The 5,358-nt window shown below is 36.9% G+C and overlaps 1 long non-coding RNA gene across 1 annotated transcript; it reads left to right on the top strand.

Annotated features, from left to right (window-relative positions):
- The first annotated feature begins 1,377 nt into the window (after window positions 1-1,377).
- Window positions 1,378-5,126, top strand: LOC308398023. Its single transcript, XR_013971890.1, has 5 exons — window positions 1,378-1,498; window positions 2,956-3,353; window positions 3,511-3,662; window positions 4,028-4,111; window positions 4,206-5,126. It is a non-coding gene; the product is annotated as an uncharacterized lncRNA (long non-coding RNA).
- Window positions 5,127-5,358: the final 232 nt, after the last annotated feature.

The raw sequence follows: 5,358 nt of genomic DNA on the forward strand, positions 1-5,358 counted from the left end.
AACTGAGTGAAAACAGCAGCGCAAGGGACAGAGACAGAGGGGTCAGAGTCAGGAGCTGTGATAAGAGCCCTGATGGTGACAACCTTTTCAATAAAAAAGTTCAGAAAATCATTGCAAATCTCAGGAGAAACTTCCAAACAGACATTCAAAGGAGTATTAAGAACAGTGTCAATGGTCCTAAATAACACACGTGGGTTATGACAGTTGGAAGAAATAATATTTGCAAAATATTCCATTTTTGCCTCTTTAACAGTGTTCTGGTAGCGATGCCAGCAGTCTTTGAGAATTTGAAATGATACATGCAGTTTATCCTTTTTCCACCTCCGTTCTGCTCGATGACATTCCCTCTTAACAGCACGACTGCTCTCATTAAACCAAGGCTCAGGTTTAGCCTTAAGCTGCCTGGTTTTTACAATAATAATTGTAAAAAGTGAAATTTTGTTGAACTTTTGCGCTCAAGCGAAGCAGCTATTCAGATTCTTTGCATTTCGCTAACACATGTAACATTAATGTTACAGACTTATTTTAATGCTTCAACAGCGTATACAGCTACAACAGTGTATGGGTATATCCATAAACAGTAGTAAAGATGTGACATCACCCTTTTGTTTGCGAGCAGATGCATGTTTTGCCACGAGGCAAAGCCGGCAACTGTTTGAAGCCCCAGGCTAGTGGGGGCCCCCGAGGGCTAGCAACCTTTCAACTACGGCAGTGTCAAAGTTTAGTAAAGCGACGGTAGGAGAGCTTTGACTTCCCTTAGGAAAAAAAATATGGCCATTTGTAGGGTTTTATTTGTTATGTTATAGGACTATTGTTGTTGACAGAATATTTGAAGTATAATGATGCTGAATGCTGAAGGGGGCTGTGAATTTTTGCCTGGGGCCCCAACAGAGTCTAGAATCACCACTGTCTGTGAGGTCCCAGTTTGAAGCCTGCCAACTGACCATATTAAAATGTGCTAACATGCCGCTTTTGAAGTGAGAGAAAAAATTGCAAGCCAATAAACATTAACCTGCATAATTCTCCTTTATGACATCGCCTTTAAAATGACACAAAGTTAGCAAATTAAAATAATGTTATTTTAAGCATGGCCTGTAAGTAGTGGTCATGCTACACTGAAAAAATGGGAATTGGCAGGCTTTTGAATTTGCACAAATGAATTTAGTTAATGCTACACAAGCCTCTCATGTTTCTCTTATTTACATGATTAAATAAAGTACCATTTACTTGATTATAAACAATACTGAGACTACTCATTTTTCTTGCATTGATTTAAAATGACTAAATTAGAATACTAAAACCATTGTAATCATGTTTGACCACAACCGGAAATGATGCAATATATTCAAAGACAACAACTAAATGTGATTGGATAATAAGACCTACCTTATCCAATAAGACAACAACATAATTTAAGGAGAGCGCAATTGACCGCCAGATTCTGGAAGACTGTTCAGCCACATGCAACCTTTGGCACTGAGTCAGGCATAGTGAGAAGGTAAGTAATTTAAATACATTTGTTTTAGTTGGGTACGTTTTCACAGAATTGTTGTAGTGCATGCTATATGAAACGTAATCTGTAATGCATCTACATGTTGTTTTTACAGTGCTAGCTAAAGTTGGTATTAGCTTTGTGGCTAAAGCTGAAAAATATTAACAAATTGCACATAGTCGGGAGAAAGCAGCTGTTGTCGGTCAGATATGGAATTTATGCATGTGACAGAGAGCACTGACGTTTTTGATGGCTTAGCAAGTTAAAACGTCACTGAGAGAGCAATAGTGTTTGTGTTACTCGTGCTAGCTATGGCTACATTGGCTAATTAGTCTGGCTGTAACCGTCAGAGTTTCAGAAGCTGGGAGGGCCACAGTGCCATACCTTAATTATTGCTGATGACATGCACTCAAGTTATAATAAGGATCCTGCCACCTTAGACGTGGGTTTAAGAACCTGTGCCCATAAATGCCAAATCATTTTTCCATTTAGTCATTGTTTTAGGTGAAGTGTCACTTACTTGACTATTCTATTGGTCACGGCCAAATAATACAGCAGATATCTACAAGGAGATAAGTTTGTTCAACAGACTATGTCTTATTAAGTGATGTATTGTGAATTTTCCAACATCGGCCCAAAACAAATTAGGACCCTTTCCCCCCCTCTTTTTTTCTAGTTTGTGTAGAACATATGTGAGCTGCTTCTCAAAACATTATGTATAAATGAGGGAAAGATTGGTACTTTAAAGAAACCATTGATGCTCTTCTGGACTGGAATACCTTTTTTCAATTAAAATTAATGTTTTTTGTGATGGTGGAATTTTTACCTTTATGATTACAGAAGTCAAAACATCAGATGATGATAGCTTACCATCTAAACTCCCCATCTCTTGGCAAGTCTGAATTAGAGAGCTCAGCTGTATCGGCCTTTCTAGTGGATTTGCTTAAAGAGGAGATAGCTTAAGTCATTAGGTACATATTCCCTGACATTCTAGAGGTCAACCTTGCACAGTGTGTGACATAAAGAGTATAACTTATAGAAATGGAATGGTACTGGCCCAAAGGGCAGCAGGTGGATTGCCAGAATACTGAAAAACCATATCTGCATTGTACCACAGCATATTCTACATTGTCAGAGAGCTTGGTGGCTGGTACAGAGAGCACGACAGAGCTTTTGAGCTCCGCCCAATATCCACAAGAATATTCACTCTCGCTTCACTCTGTGAACTCCTTGATACTTATCCATTGGTTGACTATGAGATTGGATCAGTCCACATTGTGACTTTAAAAAGGCATATAGAAATAAAAGGTGTTCATATAAGTGTAATAGGTTCAGTCGCATGTATTTCATTAGATAAATTCTTCTTTTTTATGTCTGATCTTTATAACTTTGAGTATTGGGTATGGATAGCTTTATGAAAACTAAACTGAAATGATTCTTTCTGAATGTCTGAATGCCTACAGAGTCCTATGGGGAGTCCTATGGTCCTAAAGACTGTTTTGGCTGACGGAACCTGTCGAAGGCTCACTCTCTAATGGAGCGCCTGAATCAACTGAGGATCTCATCGTTGAAGTCAAGAGACAGTGTTGTCTTCAGGGCAGTTTCAGACTTCAGTTTATGGATTCCTTGTTTGGGAATGAGTTTCTTAACCTTACCTCAGTTTCAGAAGTAGCAGACAAGGGGACTCTTAAAGCTATTGACATGTCAAAGCCCACAACATGGACATAAAAAAAGAGTAACAGAGTTGGTGAAACTCAAGATGGAAAAGACTTTTTCATACAGAAGACATGAAGTTGTTCGTGATGCACCAATGGTGGAGGCTTTCATGGCAAGATGGCCTGCTCTATTTGATTTCCATGAGGTAAGGTTTGCCTCATACACGGTGTTCTTGTGGTATTAGCCTAAAATGGTTAAGGCACAGTTGTTATTTGACAGCCCATTTCTTCAGCATGAGTGATTGCGGCCTTCTTCCAGGTATTAAACCTTTGAAGCTCATTTCTCTGTGCTCATGTTTTCAGATCAACGCTGAGTTTAAGAGAATTGTCACTATCCCCCTCAAACAAAGTTCCTGGCTCAGCTGGATCTCCACTTGGACAACCTGGTGAAGTTGGTCAACAGAAGAGGAGAGCTTGGACTAATACTGAAAAGAATTGTGGCATAAATGGATAATGTAAGTGATAAAGCCTCAACATTCACTTAACACGATCCTCTTTGGATGAAATTTTATAATTGTGGAAGATTTCAAATGTTTCCCATGATAAATTCTCTCATTTTGTATTTTTACATCTGCTTGTTTTTTTTAACCTTCACTTTGTCAACTTATTATTAATTGCCAGTAAACCTATTATTAATTTGTGTGCCTTTACTTTAAAAACATTCATGTAAAGTACACTATTAAAACTTAAATGAAGGACAAGAGCTGAATGAAGATGCTAATGGTTTAAAATGGAGCACTGTAACAAAAAATAATTTCCCCCAGGGATCAATAAAGTATTCTGATTCTGATTCTGATTAATTACATACATTTCATTTCAGTGTGAAGATGTTGATGCTGAGTGTGTTAAGGGAGTGTGTATCTACATGGGTGAAGACCCTGGCATGCTTATCCAGGAGTATGTGGTATGTACTTGTGGTTTTTTTTTTTCTTTTTGGACTTTCCACAGTGTGTCATATTATTTACTTGGAAATGACTAACATGGCTTCTTTTTTACAGGGCATGGAAGAACGTGCCATCAGTGAGACTGTTGAAGACACCACTGTTTGAATTTATCTTCTTAAAGAGCAAGCTTCAGCAGATGAAGAAGAGTTGTCCTTGCAGGCATCAGGGTGGCGAAGACTTTGGATAATGTAGCATTTGCTGTGATAATGCTATTTGGACTCATGTATGCATTAAACCTTGCCTACCCTGCTGACCTTCGCTACAACTTTGACGTTTTCCAGAAGGTTTTCATGGAACTGGATGGAGCTAAACTCTCTAAAGTTCTTGCTTTCAAAAACCATCTGTTTCATTGAGAAGTCAAAGACTGCACTTCTGCAATTCTTTGCAGTTTTTCATTTTGTGTTCAGTAACGTTATACTGCTTATGTTTTTATTGCTTTCCCCTCGTGTGACTGCAATGCAGGATAATTTTTCCTTTTGGTATCATGTTGTAAGAAATTTTTACTGACGATTTTTAGCAATATGTTCTAAGTCAACCTTAATGTCCTGCTTTCATGTTTAAAATGAAGATTAAAATTCATGTAGGTGTTTGGTATTAGTTATGTAACAATGTCATTTAAGGCTCAACTTAGTTGAAATCTTATACAGGTAAATACATGTACAGAAGCTGAAACTGTTGTCAAATAACACACAAGTTATATTTGGGTAAATCTGTTTATTCATAAAAGCGTGTTGCTTTTTTTTCAGGTAGTCTTAATTTAGTTTACATTTTCAATTGTGTAATTAATACAAATGTTATATGTAAGAGATGACAGGATCATCTATAAGCACTTTCTTTTATTTGCTGCTGAGGTCAGTTTTTTGTGAAATATTTGCAAATATATTCTCAAACTAACTTTTTCTTTTAGTTATTTCTGCAGGCTATCTTTAAAAATGTGTTAACAAGTTTATATGGATACAGTTTAATAAAGGTGAATTGTTCAGTAGCACTCACAGTCTTTGCCTTTTTTGTCAATAATAATCAGTTAATATTTCAATTGAAAAAATTAAGTAGGATTTAAAGCCATAATTTGTGTTGCAGGAACATAATTGCAATGTGTTTACATTACATAATATCATTGCGTAACACTGGCAAATAAAAATAAGTTGGTGTTAAACATTAAAATATATTGACATTATGCAATACATTGATATTATGATAATAGATT

The sequence above is a fragment of the Rhamphochromis sp. 'chilingali' genome (genome assembly GCF_963969265.1).
Source record: "Rhamphochromis sp. 'chilingali' genome assembly, chromosome: 6".
NCBI lineage: Eukaryota > Metazoa > Chordata > Actinopteri > Cichliformes > Cichlidae > Rhamphochromis > Rhamphochromis sp. 'chilingali'.